Genomic DNA, 17,252 nt, shown 5'->3' on the forward strand with positions numbered 1-17,252 from the left:
CATCCATGCTCACACAGCAGAGTCAGTGGCAGAGTTGGGAATAGAACCCACATCTGAGACATTTAAAGCCTTCTATGAGAGAGTTAGACACACAACTCAGGTGTCCAGAGGCTCAGTCCATTGATCTAATCACTGGACCACACTGCTCTCTGATGCAGCAGAAATATTTTGACTCCATCTGTGGACCTAGACCAGGCCATAGTACCTTACTCCACAAATGATCCTACTGGCAGGTTTACTCGTGTGAGTAAGTGCTACTTGTTGTAAATAAGGGTTGAAGAATCAGGGGCTCTGTGGTCACGTACGCCTTTATGAGTAGCATGCCAGCATTCATGCACCATCACTCCCAAATCTCAGCCCCTTACCCATCACAGAATCTAATAGCAGAGCCCTTCTTTCAAACTGCATCCAGTTGGCCTCCAGTCCAAGCCAGCACTGATCCCCTCCAGCCTTGTGAGGGGCCATTAGAGGAGAGTTAGAAGCCTCAGTCCAGCTGAGTGGATACATTAAATATTCACCACCATAGCTGGCACCTTTATTGGCAGTCTCTGCAGGGAGGCTGAAGACTGGCTGGGCCCTAGAGAAAGTGTCTGCAAGGCAGGATGGAGGCATCTTGGCAGGGCAATATGGGGAAGGTTGCCCACGCTGCACCTGTTCGGTGAAGAGGGAGAAGGTTTTGCTCTCCAGGGCTGCTGTTAATCTGGAACCTCTCCCCAGCAAATTCACTAAAAGGACCAGATCCTCAGCCAGTGTCAATCAATGCAGCTCCCTTGAAGTCAATAGAATCACATCAATTCTCGCCAGCTAAGGATCTGGCTTACCAGGTCTCAGAATGACAAAGTGTTCACAACAACAGAAAATTGTACCAGACTCTGCACATTAGCACACCTGAGAGACAACAGAAATACGCTTTTATTCCAAGAAGCTACATCAGAGCATTTAAAAATGTACAATAGATTCAATGGGTGAAAGGAAAAAATAACTATCCAAACACAGATATTCCTATTTTTCCTAATTTTCAATACAAGAAGGAACCACAAGGCAAATTACAGTCCCTGTAGGTGTGGCTGTGATTCCTTCTAGGCTCTCCCTTACAGCTGGCATCTTGACATGTACCATGGCAAAGCTTGGATTGTTAAGGCTTGTAGATAAAGGGCCAAAACTCAGCCGGTGTAAAACAGCACTTTAAATGGTGCGATGCTGATTTACACCAGCTGAGTTTTGGCCCACAGCCAACCCAGAGAAGCAGCTGGAAATAATTATTTACACAACAGCAAAGTTAGGTGCCGCAAAGGATCAATCTGAACCTGCTACAAGTTAACAGTGATAATACCATTGTAGTCTTTGTAATTCCTATAGAGCATTCATCACTACGATAACTGAATACCATAGTTTTCAGAGATCTCTGTTCCTGATATTTATTGTATGTCATCTAAACACAATCACTAATCATACTTTACCATCACCAGTGTGAGGATCTTAAGACACAATCATTGTCGAGCTTGGCTCCTCCGTGAGGTAGGGAAACTGAGGTACAGAGGGGGTGAAGTGTCTCGCCCACAGTCACAGTGTGCCCGTGACTGAGCTGCGAGTAGTTTGGATCTCCCAACTCCCACTCCTGTGGTTTTACTCCAAGATCATCATTCCCTACTAGGTGGGTGTTGCTCTTGGTCGGGTGAGGGCTGCACACAATGGGTGATGTTCATGGGCATTGGAATGATTCATATATGTGGCAAAATCATCCTCTATCCTGAGTGCAGCAGGGCATATTTTCTCATGTCTGAATATGTTCCATGTGAGTTATTCCTTCGTGCCTTGATAATTAAGAATAAAAATGAAGTGTGTGTGTGTGTGGGGGGGAGGTATTGGAGAAACAATTTAATTATTTTTCTATAGCCAACTATTTACCCTGTCAGGAACCTTAATTGTGGACTTACAATTGGATACTTGAGTGGAACTGCACCTGTTTACACCATTAGGGGATCTGGCCAAGTGAGAGCAAGTGCACTATTGGAACAGGAGGGAGTGTTACATTGTGTGAATCTGTGATGCATCTGATTGATTTCTAGGCAGCTTTGGGACAGTACGAAGACATATCACCATCAAGAGTGACATTGGACAAAGAGGGACAGCTTGGTGCTGTTAGAATGGGAAATGTCAGTGGACTGTAATGGACTATTGAGTCCTTCTTTGAGGTTCTACATATGTCACTCCTTCAGTGAGGGAAAAGGATGTGGGATGAGCACCCACGGAGTCGGGGCCTATGGTGTCTTGTACCTGCTTTGCACTCATGTAAACACCAGGAACAAGGTCAGGGAGTCAATCCCATCCTATATTTACTGGCTAAGCCTTTCAAGTACAAAACAACAGGGGTGAATTTGGGAGCTCATGGAGGTGAGGGGATCCCATTTGTGCCAATCAGACTCAGTTTACAGTTCTGAAACCACCGACTCGTGTCCCAAAATACGGGCAGGGTCTGAAGCAGCTTCGTACCTGCTGTCGGTGTTGCACATCTAGACAAGCTGGGATGGCTCAGGAGCATCTCCCCGAGAGAGGAAAGGGCCCACACACCTCAGTGTGCCCAGGCTCCAGAGACACCAACGCACTCAGCTAAAATCACTCTGTAGGTCAACAACCCCGGAAAAGCAGTGGCAGGGCTGACTCAGCCTATCTGATCAAACAGGCAGGAAGCGAGCCAGGCAGGGAGTGATAAACTACCCTCTTTGGTACATCAGGGAAGCAAACACAGACATTCAAGTGGGAGGAGGCCTGTTCGATCCCCTCTGGTCCTCTGCAGCCTTTTTCTGGAGCACTGTCAGAGCTGACAAAAAGTTTTTTCTCTCCTGCTGATAATAGCTCGTCTTAATTAATTAGCCTCTTAGAGTTGGTAGGGCAACTCCCACCTTTTCATATTCTCTGTATGTGTATATATATATCTCCTTACTAGATGTTCCATTCTATGCATCCGATGAAGTGGACTGTAGCCCACGAAAGCTTATGGTCAAATAAATTTGTTAGTCTCTAAGGTGCCACAAGTACTCCTGTTCTTTTTGCGGATACAGACTAACACGGCTGCTATTCTGAGACCTGTCAGAGCCAGGGCCGGCTCTAGGCACCAGCAAAACAAGCTGGTGCTTGGGGCGGCACATTTTTAGGGGCGGCACGGCCGGCGCCAGAATGCCGCCCCTAAAAATGTGCCCCGGTCGCCCTAGCTCACCTCCGCTGCCGCTCGCGCGCCGCTACTCGCCCTCCCTCCCAGGCTCTCAAGCCTGGGAGGGGGGGGAGATCCCGAGTGGCCGCGGCGCACGAAACAGCTGTTTCGCGCGCCGCTGCTCCCCCTCCCTCCCAGGCTTGAGAGCCTGGGGGGAGGAGGCAGGGCTGGGGATTTGGGGAAGGGGCGGAGTTGAGGCGGGGCCGGGGGTGGGATAATTAAAAAAGGGGGGCGGCCAAAATTGTTTTTGCTTTGGGCAGCAAAAATCCTAGAGCCGGCCCTGGTCAGAGCTGAGGCATTGGTTGGTATTAGCTGATTTTCCAAGAAGACAAGTGTCGTGTCAGTGCTTGAACCACTGCATTTGGTGCTGGAGGTGGCAGACAGACAGTTCTGGAGGCTTTTTTTAGCCCCTAGTCTGGGACAGTGTGAGCAGCAGCAGGGAAAACTTTCCATACACACTGACTCCTACCAGCGAGGGGGTAAGCCTGTTCGGCTCATTAGCATCCACCTCTGGGAGCAAACACCCAGCCTTGCTCTCAGTGGCACTACATGCCAGATAAAGCATTCATGAGTTTATTTGTACTACAGTCATGGGCTTCAGCGCAGGCTAGCCACTGAGTAATGACCCAGGGACAAGGTGGGCAAGGTAATATCTTTTATTGCACCAACTTCTGTTGGTAAGAGAGAGACACAAGCTATCAAGATTAAAGCTAGCTCGGGCAAGCTGCAATCATACTTTGTGATTGCAGGATAGACATACACTGTGAATAATGCCACCAGGGACAGAACTGAGCTCTTTAAAGCCCCTTTACACTGGCAGAACCTTGTTAAGGGTCCTTAATGCAACAAGAATCAGGCCGAAGATGCAGGGCAACAGAGTATCAGGCCCCACAGATTGCAAATTTCTCCTAAAATGCTTACTCCTGACGGGCAGAAGTAGCATTGAAGAGACTATGGTGATGAGACCGGTATGAGAACCTAAACAGACAGGCAGATGAGCTCTTTGTCCTGTAGTAGGCTGGAGTGAAGGTATAGTCATTATTTAGCTACCAGATGAACAATCTTTTACCACTGGAGATGTTTATCATGACATTTAATATCAGGACACTGCCCCTACACCCATAAAACTCTGTGGCATTCTCTAGGTGTCCCGTCATCATGACAGGGAATATTCTATTTTCCCTGCTTTCTCGAACGGCTGCTCAGCCCTGGTGCTCATTGCTGGCATTCCCCTGACAGCCCATGAGGTTGAGACACTGTATTACTTCATGTCTGCACCACAGCTTCTCCACAGCGTAGTGCTCAGGGTTGTAGGGACACCGCAGTGTGACTGATCGTCTCACTTCTCCACTCAGCTCCTGCCAGCTGACAGAAAACTGCTGGCTTTTAAATAACAAAGTTCATAATCATCCTTAGCATTTCTGTAGCCGTCCATCGCAGGGTCTCAAAGCACTTTAAAGCATTCAGTGAGTCCCACAACGCCCTGTGAGATGGGGGCAGTAGTATTATACCCATTTTACAGATGGAGAAACAGAGGCACAGAGAGGTGAAGGGCCATATCCTGATGGGTGGGTTCCTTCAGCTCCTATTGCTGCTCAGCAGCTTGTGAGGGGATGCAGAACATGGCAAGATCAGACCCTGAGTAACTTGGAAAGTGTATGGAGACTGGAAAGAACCCAGATATCCTGACTTCCGGTCTTATCCGTTAACTTCTCTTTGCATCTAGTCAAGCTATATCATGATCATCATGGTAGTATCTGAACCATCCTTTGCCTGTATATAAGGAAGGAAACTACAGCTGCTCAAAGACTAGCTTTGTCTGCACTAATTACAGTTAATTGGGGCATCGTGGATGTTTAATCCCTCTATTTAATTAATAAATATTCAAAACAACTGAATTTCTGCCACCATGCTGTTCAATCCTGGTTCAAAAAATCATGTACTTCTCTGCAAATAATAATGTTAATTAATATCCTTAAATACCCAGAAAGTTACTTAATGACAGCAAAGATTCGCTGGCCTGGCACTAGTGTGGGATCTGAGTTCAAGTCACAGGGCTAATAACCTGCCCCCCACCTCCCCCGTCTTTTTGGAACCCTATTCACCTCTGGTGTGATAGGAGACTAGATTGCAAGCTCTCTGGGGGCAAGGACTCTTTTTAACAAATGCTGACCCTCGAGCGGGACTCTAAGACATTCCTGTTTTAAGTCAAGGAGATAAACTTAGAGGCCTCCCCCCATTCCATATAAAACATGGGAATAACTGGGTATAAGCCCTGAAAAGCAAATATGTTCTGAGTCAACGCTCCCCATTCTGTCTAATCATTTCAACATGCAGATTTCCAGATGAAGGATGGTGTTTTCTTTATCTCCCTGTCTCTGACCCAAATTCCCCTTCATTTCAGCAGCTGGATTCAGCACGGCCACAAGGTTCCTTAAGAGGTTAAGCAAGTTGGTTACGGTGCAAACACAGATCAGTGATTCGAATGGGTTCTGTAGCCAAGTAGCTTGGTAATTATTACATGAAATATTGTTTCTTCCAAAAATGACACAAACGCCACATTACAGACACGCTCTGTAATTATTTCAAACCAGCTGTTTGGGACCAGATTCCACTCTCCAGTATATGGTGTAAATTTAGAGAAACCACTGAAGTCAGTAGAATTACTCCAGATTTGTGCAGGAGTAACTAACATCAGAATCTGGCCCTTTGAATCTAGAGTTTGCTTGGAGCCAGGGGCGGCTCTATGTTTTTTGCCGCCCCAAGCACAGCAGTCAGGCTGTCTTCGGCGTCATGCCTGCGGGAGGTCCGCTGGTCACGCGGATTCGGCGGCGTTTCTGCGGGTGATCTGCTGGTCCCGCACCTTCGGCGTACCTGCCGCCGAATTGCCACGGGACCGGCGGACCTTCCGCAGGCATGCCACCGAAGGCTGCCTGACTGCCGCCCTCACAGGAACCGGCACGCTGCCCCCCCCGGCGGCTTGCCGCCCCAGGCACGCGCTTGCTGTGCTGGTGCCTGGAGCCGCCCCTGCTTGGAGCGGCCTTAGCTTCAGAATGGAAAGCTCCTACCATTCCAACCAATACATTGGTTGTTTAAATCACATTGTCCAGGGAACAAACTTACACGTACTAAAAAAAAAAGAAAAAGAAAAAAACGCATACAACCATTATATAGAGCTCTGGCTGTCTTTCTCAGAAATATGCACATAACGGACAATGGACTAGATTTTCATAGGAGCTCAGCACTTATTTAGGTACCTAACTAAGAGCCAGTTTTTCAAAACAACTCAGCATTTTGGGTGCGGAGGTCTTTTGGAAATCCAGCCCTGGTTGTGGGTGCTATTAACACTTGAAAATCTGACTCCAAACTCTTGTGAAAATCTGCCTAATCCATTCAAACTCACAAGCTCAATACCTTTTCTTGTTAATATTAGGTGTTTGCTAACTACACAGTGGTCTCCTTTTATAAGGATATATTTGTTGGATGCATTGGAGCAATTTGCTGGATGCCTTTTGAAACTATGCACTACTACTTAAAGTGTGATTCTGCTCTGGAACGTGACAGTAAAAGGTATCATACGTTCTGTATGAAATGTGCCCAGTAAGCGAAAAAAAAAGTCTTGCTTTCTGAACTGTCAGTCCCTGCAGACTTTCAGTCTATGAGAGTAAAGCTGGGCTCTTTCCATTTCACACATCATCACCAGAAATCAACATTCTGCTGCCCAAATGCAACCCCTGGGGACACGTACACGAGCCTGTTCACTGTTCTTGTACATGTGTAACTGGAACTCAGGCTAGGTCTGCACTGGGGAGTCAAGCCACTTGTGTAGCTGCGCCAAGTGCAAACTGTTAGTGTAGGCAGAGTAAGACACTACAACCCATGATTTGTATTCATGCAGCTTTCCTCTGCTTGAAAACGGGATATGCTTCATCAACGCAAATTGCAATTTACACCAGCTTTGCCTGCCTACACCCAAGGCTGTAACCAGGACAAATCCCTGATGCAGACGGTCTGTTAGTGAACAGATCTGATGATGGTGAGCAAGATGGAACTGAACTCACTGCTCATTGTCCTGGAGCTGCGTTGGTTCTGCAGAGCGAACAGGAGAAAAAGGGCACAACGAAAACCCATTAGATGGAAAGAGTCCCACTGATTTCAGGCCTTAAACCAGTAAAAACTTAGGGCCAGATTCCCTCCTCCCCTACTGGAGTTAATTGGCCTAGCTCCATTTGAGCCAATTAACACCAGCAGAGGATCTGGCTCTTATTTTTTGTTGCACTAAAATCAGCCGATATGACTAAATACACTCATGGGAATCAGCATGCTGGAGTACAAAGATGTCTTTTATTGCACAGTCACATTTCCAAATGAAGCTACACTTTAAATTTATGAAAACTGATTTGTCTGGGGGAAAAATGGCCTCTGCAGTCAATTTAGCCTTAATTACCATGCCAAATTTCAACCGTGTATGACTTTTATTAATTGAGATCTTTCAAGACAAAAGAGGCATTTGGACACCAATGCTAAATTTGGGAATTTTAAAGAATTTTATATATAAAAATAAGTGAGAAATTAATCAAGAAAATTACTTGGAAAATTCAACTGGCCTCTGAAGAGGAATTGACCCCAACTTGCTGCAAAAATAACAGTATTTAAATTATGTAACAAAAGGAGTTTTAGTCCTTCTTTAAGTGGAAATCAGAACACAATGGAGCTACAACCGGTGCCTCCATTAGTGAAAATTTAACTGCAGAACTGTCCCTACATTAATGAAGAACACATTTTTTTGAAAAGGCTCTGCAGCCATAAAGTCTCCAGTCTTCCTGATGCTTCATGATTTGTAAGCAGTTTAGCAAATTAAAATTATATTGAAAAGTAAAGAAAAAAAGCCTCTTCAGCAAATTCCCCAGCCAGGCACAATTTGAATCAGTCAGTACGTGAAAACTCTTAGAGACAGGGTTAATAGTGGCAATGTTGCAAGATCTTAAACTATAGGATACTCTCTCAAAGAAAGAACACCGACATTTTTATCAAGAAAAAAGGTTACTGAAAATGAATCAAGTAAAATACCCAGACCCGATGTGGATTACATGAGTATTTCATCTGCATACATACATAATTTAAATCGACACACAAGGCATTGCTTACATAAAATGGAATAAACTAAAATATATTCATATATATGGTTTACTTCAGGTTAATATATTACTATAAATATATAACTTGTATATTATTTACATCGGCTGGGATTTTCAAACCAGTTAGGTACCCAAATCCCATTGAAATTCAACAGGATTTGGGCACCTAACTACTTTGCATACCTTATTAGCAACACAGATTCATAAGTGCCAATTCTGCAAATACTTGTACATATGTTTAACATTACTATGATGAGCGTCCCATTATCTTCAATGGGACTATTCACATTAGTAAAGATAAGTACATGCATAAATGTTCACAGGATTGGGGCCGTAGATTGTAAATCCAGCAGGGACCATTATGAATATTTAGTCTGACCTTCTGCATAGCATAGGCTACAGATTTCATCCACTGATGTATAGTGATAACATATGATATATAGTTTTTTCATGGATCATCCCTCTGATAACTGCAATATATTCACAATATTGCACATACAGCATCTGTTTATGCTATATATTTTAGAGAACAAGTGACAGTTGAAAATATATATTAGGATTGGTCAAAAATATAAAAGTGCAACTAATTCCCCCCTTTTATTGTATCAGAATTCAAAATTTTGGTAAAAATTTTCATCAAAATTTTGAAATTTGAAACACATCAACCCACCCTATTACATATACATTGACAAAAGTATATTCTCAGTATGTGTTTGTTCTGCTCCACTGCTAAACTAGTGTGCAAGGCATTTAACTCATTACTTCAGTTAAAAAACAGGGCTGGCCACATTGAAGTCAATGGTGAAGCTCTGATATCAGTTCAGTGGTACCAGGATTTCACCCCATAATTTTAAAGAAATCTGTAAGGAAACAGGCTTAAACAGCCGACGTCATCAACTCCTCCTGCCCCAATGATCCATGCCAGCTCCTGAAGTCCTCACTCAGTTTCATCAAAGGATCTCAAAGCACTTTTAGAAACATTAGTTACTTAATCCTCATAAATACTATTGATGCTACACACTAGGTTCAAATAATTCCATGAACATTTACCAAATGTTTGAGTCATAAGTATGGGAGGGGGCTTCCTAATCCACACTTCCCTAACCTGCAAACACAGTAATTATCACCCAGTATTCAGTGATCCAACCCTGCTGCTCAGCAAAGATTTAACCACACCATGCTGTTGCTAGAACTCTAGAGCTTTTTGAATATTATTTATCAGATTCACCAAATAATGCTGGTTATAATCAAATAAGTTTTTCAGCTAAAATTGTAGTACCTAACCATTTGCATTGTTGGTTCAACACTATTCAGTGAATCCATTATTTATGAATAACAATTGAATTAATCAATAAATCAAGAGTAGCCATTAGCTCTCCCTGATAAGATTCATTAATTCCCAATATAGTATTTTTATACTGAAAGGCATCGTAAGTAACTAAAATTTTCCTGTGGTTGTCGTATAAATGAACACAGTGATGGAGTACTTGGATTCATTTTATATTCCGTTTGTTCATTCCCTTGCTACCTCCGAAAGCTCAGCAACCCACAGTGGGTCTCCCGCTCATTTGTGTGACATGCTGACCAATCTTACATTATCTTGTTTTTACCCTACTGATAAAAGATCAACAATAATATAAATGAGACAAATATGTCCATGTCAATTAATTATGAATGGTGTGATAAGGTCATCAGAGCATTTTGGATTCAGAATTATTCAGGCCAGGTTTCTTAAGGGATCACTGGCTAACGGCAAGCATCTGTGGTCTGATTCAGCAATGCATTTAGGTCCCAGTTCAACAAAGCCCTCAACTCTAAGTACACACTTACATTCATCCCTATTCAGCAAAGCATTTAAGCACTTGGGGTTGGATTTTGGAACTTGTGCTCTTAAATACATAAGCCCAGATCCTCAAAAGTGTTTAGGGTCCTAATTCCCACTTACTTCAATGAGAGCTAGGCACCTAAATATCTTTCAGGATCTTTTGGAAATTCCCACCCTTAACTCTCATTGAAGTCAATGGGATTTAGGCACATGCTTAAAGTTAAGCGTGTGCTTATGTGCTTTGCTGAATCAAAGCCCTATATATCCAGACCAAAGGATTGAAAAGTGGAGGTTGGAGTAATAGCAGTTCTGCCTAAAGAGCTGAAGCTAATAAAATTCCTGCCTAAAAATTAAGGTGAAGTTGCATTTGTTAGCACTTAAGAGCAGTTCGAGAGCGTTCTAGAGTTTAAGAGTTAAATAAAACCTTCAAATGTTAGCAGGCCAGGAAATACAGAATTAAAGCTGCACTTCTCAATGAAGAGGAATACGGTAAAGTAAGTTCTCTCTCTCTCTCACCTTCCCCCACCCCCTTTTCTATTTCTTGGCTACAAAATGGCAAAACAAAAAATAGAAGAATTTTATAACTGTGTTTAACAGCTTTAATTTCAGGATGTCATAATTCAAGATCCCCTTGTTTGGTTCACTCTAAATTTTGCAGGAAAAATTCTACCTCAGCACCAAATTTAACCCATAAGTTTTGAGTCTGATATGAAAGGTTTTGTGTTGTTTTACATTTTAGAGAGTCATCAAAATCAGACTTGCAATGGAAACCAAAGTGCAACCTGAATAAAATTTGAATTAAATCCCCCGAATCTGCTCTCACTTCCACAGGTGTAAATCAGGAGTAACTCAGTGAAAATCAGAGTTATGTTGGTATAAAACTAGCATGAGATCAGAATCAGATCCCATCAGACTAGATTTTTATTATAGGATTTTCAGTTTATAAATTTATGCTTCAACATTCATGGTTGTGGCTATCATGTTTTGGCCACACTGATTTTTTCAGCTGCTCTTGCATTTACTGAAATAATGTTGTTTACCTGTTTTAGATCTGATGTGTTGGCCCTTTTTTGAATATCCGTGCCTGGTGGGGGAAACTTGCAGATTATAGGTCAAATTTCAAACATGCCTCAGTCTAAGTTCCATTTCTCTGCATATAAATTTGTGCATATAATTATTTTTGTGAATTTGTGACTGCAGATGACTGAATTTATGTGCACAAAATCCATTAAAACTTGATCTTCCTGGGCCCATGGGACTTGATCATTTTTGTGCAAAAGTGACGGGATACAAACATTTGCAATCACAAATCTGCACAGGCAGAAATAGCGGGCACCTCTTGGAAATGTGGTCCTGTGTGTGCTGAAAACAACTATATTTATCATAACAATATTTTGTACTTCTTTGGAGTTTTTCATCTGCGGAGCTCTCTGTGCTTTACATCTCAAATATAGGTAGTGTAGAACAAACCTATGAAGTAAATTCTGCCATGTTTACTGGGGGGAGCTGAACAGAATGCAACTCACTTACATTAATTCTAATGTAGGAAAGTTGCATGTCCTGAAAGGAGACAATAAGAAGAGGAGACTAACTATGTAAATATGTACTATTATGATAGTGTATAGGGGGCCCAATCAGCATAAGGGCCCCATTTTGCTAGGCACTGCGCATAAACAGAACACAAGCCAGTCTCTTCCCCAAAGAGCTCACCGTCTAATTAGCCAAAATGGACAAACAAAAATAGACCAAAAATTGACAAGCAAAATGTCAAAGGTACAAGCCTTTAAACACATTTAAAAAATAAGCTATCCCCAAATACCTCCACCCTATTGGGCACTGGAGAAAGGCACCCAGCTTTGTGGCATTCCTCATCAGTTATTGCAATGCTATAATATAGGTATCTGGAAAACAACCTATAAACCAGATAAAGGATAATAATAAACTGCTTTAATAATTTAATTGGAATGATCTTGGCATCAAGAAAAAAAACCCTACTTCAATCACCTGTGGAGGCTTAGTTGTTCATTCCCGTTTTTACGATACACTCACTGTGGCTGAATGAGATGGCTATTCTGTGCTAAACAAGCAGCAGTTGTTTTGGAAGAGTTCATCAATTCCAGCAGGGCAGCACACAATTGTCTCTCCTGCCAAGCTGCTTGTTCTCAAAGAACAGGCTTTAATTACACTGACTGGTATTTTAAAAGGAACACTGTCAATTTTCATACAGTTTATCTATGCTAATTGTACATTAACTTTTTTAATCAGTTTAGAGACTGTAAAACACTGAAAATATTTTTTCCTTCTCGCAGTTTCCGTTGCATCATTTACTCAGTGAGTCTAATCCTGCAGTTCTGACAGGCACAGAAACTCCCACTGCTCGGTGTCCTTTACCCCATAGTCCTTTACACCAGTACCCGTGCAAAGTGGGGGGTAAGATGTCACCACATCAGAATGGTAGCAGTTTACACCCACTGGTGTGGATGACTTCTCCATAGAGAATTGGGTATTTTTGTCTGTGTAAAGAATGCAGGATCGCCATCATGTTTACCTGACCCCGGAGCCAGCAGGAGCAGCCGCAGCATTGCAGGGGAATCCATTGACATTGGAAAGGTTGTGCAAACCATATTCGTGCAGATGATTCTCGCTCGGGCTGTTTGTTATCTCCACAGCTCTTTCTCATGCCCCCTTTTCCTGCAGAGCCGCCACACTTCCTCTGCATTCAGGCTCCGGTGAGGCACAAGCTGAAACTGCCATTTCAAAGCGGCAAGGAGAAGGGGCTCCGTCTGCAATACCCCCGAATGGAGCAGCAGCTGGAAAGAACGCTCTTTCGTCCACCTGTCGCATCCTGTCTGACATGTATGTTGAGAGCTCTCTGTCTTTTCTGTCACTTGTCTGCACAACAACCTAGCACAGTGGCACCCTGATGCTTGATCGGGCTTCTTATAAGCTTTTGTAATATAAACTACTAATTAGGAGGGGGCTTATTATCTCCTGGAGACAGGCACAAGCATTGCAATGTGGACCTGGATTGCAAATACACCCAAAATATTGAGGTGTCTAGATCCAGGGTTTTGGTTTAGCTGCATTACAAAGACAGCTGTGAGATTCACACACAGGCTATGTCTACACAGCACACTACTGGGTGGCGGCATGTGTAGCTACATGCCACAGTCAAAAGCGGGTTGTTGTGTCCACACTGAGGTGTGTCGCTACACAAGTCAGTGAAAGGCTCTGGCAGGGGGGAGGCAGAGGGACACGATCCTGCTAAAAATAGCTTGTAGACATGGGAGGCACTGCTCGAGCATGTAGAGAGCCATGTACCAAAAGGATACAGATGTGTGTTTACTCCACTCACCTGAGCAGTGCCTCACCACCTGCTATTTATACCCATGCTATGGGGCGTGCAGTGTATGTATGCTACACGCCACTATAAGGAGTGTACAGTGTAGACATATCCCCAGACACAGGCTCAGAGTTCGAATCAGGGTTTAGGCTAACATCCATTTTCACTTTTACATTTACACGTCTACCTCTGTGCTGAGACACAGAGAATATGAGTTGTTACAGTCCCTAGCTCCCTTCGAATGGTAGCAGCTCATGCCTTTAGCCCTGGTTCAATCCCTGGTGTGCCATCAGACTCCAGTGGAAAATTTTCCTAATGTTAATATGTCGTCCTACTGAGTTTACAATCACTAGTAAAGAATGAGCCACAAGGGTTCTTTACTTTCTGTGGCCTCCTGAGAAGCACCTAGGCCTGGTCAAACTAGACCACTGATCCAGATAGTCTGCTATCCCATGCCCACCAGCGACCAGTGCCAGAAACATGAGAGAGAGCTGTAAATCCTCATAATATATCGCATGTTGCAATGCAATAAATAGAGTGGGAGGAGAATTTCTCCCTGTCCCCAGCTGGTGATCAGAATGCAAAAGCATCTAGACAACTACATATCAGATGAAAAGCAACAGGAGCCAAAATTTGCTACGTTCCCCTCTGCAGACTGTTTTTCTCCAACTATCAACTTAATTCAAGGAAGTCCAGTGGCCTGCGTTACACGGGGGGGAAGTCAGGCATGATGATCCCAATGGCGCCTTTGGGCCTTGAACTCTATGAATCTATACCTCTTCCCATGGCACATCACAGGCTTGGCACAAATTCCCACTTCCTGGGAGACAGCATGAAGTGGAGAGTGGGAAGAGAGGAAGGGAGCACATGGAGAGGGGACAAGAGCAGTGAGAAGGGGTAGAGATCTGAGATGCAGGCAAGGAGAGAGTCATGTAGTGACACAGGGGTGAGGATGAGGCGCCTGAACGTAATGGGGAACTGAAAAGTTGCAGATACAATGAGATGTGGTCGCCAGCGAGGACTGGGACCGTCAGCACCAAAAGCAAAGGCTCTTTGACTTGAAGCTAAAAAAGCACCTGTTAGCTGTGAGCAAATTACAGGCTATTAGAGTTGGCTACTAGACGGAAACAAATTCACATATGAGATGATTTATTACCTAAGAACCCAGGTATCCTAACTGTTCCTTGCTCTAACCAGTCCCCTGCTGCTACCATTAGACCTCACTGTCTCGCTTGCAATTGAATAAAGAACCCCAGTCGATGTATCATAGAATCCAGGCAGGAGAGAAACCCAGCCACTAGTAAGTATGTTCCAGAACTTCAGAGTGACTGGGCTGGACTGTGCATAACGGAGAGAGACTAAATCTTTTCCTCCAAAACAAGTACAGTGTAGAGTTAAGTTGATCACAGAGCAACTGCTGAACTGTAGGGGCTGGGTTACTAAATCAAGCTAACTGCAGAAAAATAAAGTTGTTTAGTCTGTGGCTATAATTTCTGGGAGAGTCAAGCTGCTTGTGCAAATCATCTATTCCTGCGTTAAGATGTTCCTCCCTTTCTATTCAGTATGGACAAGTCCCTTTCTCCAGGACAGTCAGATCAGGTGTAATTACAGCAATTCTTTTTCTGTTCCTACCAGGGCAATCCAGGGTGCCGTCCCCCCTCTGCCCTGCCTGGCGTTCCCATGCTAGGACATAGTGCTGTTACTGAACCACACACTTGACTGCCCCTCCTTCCCACGCCGGGAACCTGACTCCAGCTCTTCCACACCTCAGCCTCCTGCAGCATACAATGGACGGTAGGGCTGGTGTCCTTCCTTATGTGAGGGCTGCTTGGCTCCACTCCACTGTAGCAAAGTGCCCCTAATGCCCCTAAGGCCTGGGAAGATCACCCCTGCGCAGGGGAGCCCTTGGTGGCAGAGCGCCACCGGGGAAGGCTGTTGTGCCACCTTCTGTGTTGTCCCTCCCTGCAGCCAGGTTAGGGAGCATGTCTGGGGAATAGAGAAGGTAGCAGCGTCCCCTGTACCCTAGTGATTCTGGGGCCCTTGGGTCTGTTGGCAGCCAGTGTAACTTTCAGCAGCCCTCAGACTGCTCTAATTTATACTGGTGGGCCAGCCCTGTGCTCAACCTGGCGCCGAATCGGGGAGCGGGCAGTTAACGAAAAGCCACCTATTTCCACAAACCCCTTTCCTGAGCTACACTGTGCGGCCCTCCACCGCAGCCAAGGATGGGAGCGGAGATTTCCCCAATATCTCATCTTCCTGCACCAGACCACAGCTCTCAGCACACAGCAAGCCCTGGGTCTGATTTCTAGCAAGTTTCATCTGCCCATCGATTTTCCCTCTCCCTTTCCACTCGTCTTCAGAGGACGCTGAAACAAACCCGGCTGTGCTCACAGGATTGTCTCCCAATAGGCTATACAGGTACATTAATGTCCTGCAGCAATGCACCAGTGCCTTTGAGAATAAGGAAAGACTTTCTCTCCCCTCTGTGGGTTAATTGCCAGGCATAGCTAGCCAATGGGACATAACACATTGGTGCTGCTAAACACTGTCACAGAGCCCTCTCTCTGACCAATACTTTTACACACACAAGCCTGAGCGTGGGTATGGGACACCACTGGTGTCACTGAAATTTGCTGAACAAAACAATCAAAGCCATATGGGAAGCAATACAACCCAGCAGAACACAGCTTTACTTTGCATAGCGGCTTCCATGCAAACTGCATCACAAGGTGCTTTGAGTTCAATGCTACAAGGCAGTAGGTGGTAAATGACTGCTAGACTGCCAATTCCTCAGTTTCATGAGCCTCATCTCCCAAGCTAAAGCTTACAGGTCAATACATAAAGGATAACACAAAGCACAGGAAATGTCAGTTATAGAGCTGGTCAACCAACCAACCAATCAAAAAAGTAAAACACTTTCCCCAAAAATGGCTTTTTTATTTAAAAAAATTCTCATGGGACAAAATTAGTTTCTGCTGAAATGTTCTGGTGTTTTGACAAAAAACAGAAACAAATTTTCCAGTTTTGTTTTTTTCCCTCATTTTTTTCCATTTTGCCACTGGAGAAGGGGGCATGGGAAAAGGAAAGGGGGGAAGGGGAGAAGAAAGGGTTCAGAGAGGATGAAAAAAGGAGAACATTTTTCTTTTCGGGGGGGAGGAGAAACTTTTTTCACAAAAAATAATCACTATTTCTTGACTAGTAATTTCCCCATCTGCTCTGAAGGTGGCAGGCCTGTCCCATCGCTGTACTTTGTGTACCAAGAAGCCCTGAAGTGGGGAAGGGTGGAGGTAACTGACTCTGTGAGGAATCCCCATCAGCCTCTCAGGCCAGATGACTGCAGAGCTAAAGGAAAGGGGGACAGATAGGTGTGTAGGGGGACCGGAGGTCCCGATTTTATAGGGAGAGTCACGATTTGTGGGTCTTTTTCTTATATAGGCACCTATTACCCCCCACTCCCATCTCGATTTTTCACAATGCTGTCTGGTCACCCTATAGGTGTGAGACAAGCTCCCATCAAGGACGAGAGGGGGGACAGTTTCCCTTCTGGGAAGATTGAGACAGACATCTTCCCTAGCTCCAGAAATGTATGAGTGAAAATCTAGAGCAGGGAGGGGAGTTTCCACCAGGTCATTTAATTCCCTGCCTCAGACACTGCCTCGTCAGAGCTGGCAGAGACATCTGTGGGTGGTGATGGAGAAGGGAAAGTGGGGAGAAAACAGGTGAATGAAGACAGCA

The sequence above is a fragment of the Terrapene carolina genome, unplaced genomic scaffold (genome assembly GCF_002925995.2).
Source record: "Terrapene carolina triunguis isolate 2854851 unplaced genomic scaffold, T_m_triunguis-2.0 Scaffold199, whole genome shotgun sequence".
Taxonomy (NCBI): domain Eukaryota; kingdom Metazoa; phylum Chordata; order Testudines; family Emydidae; genus Terrapene; species Terrapene triunguis.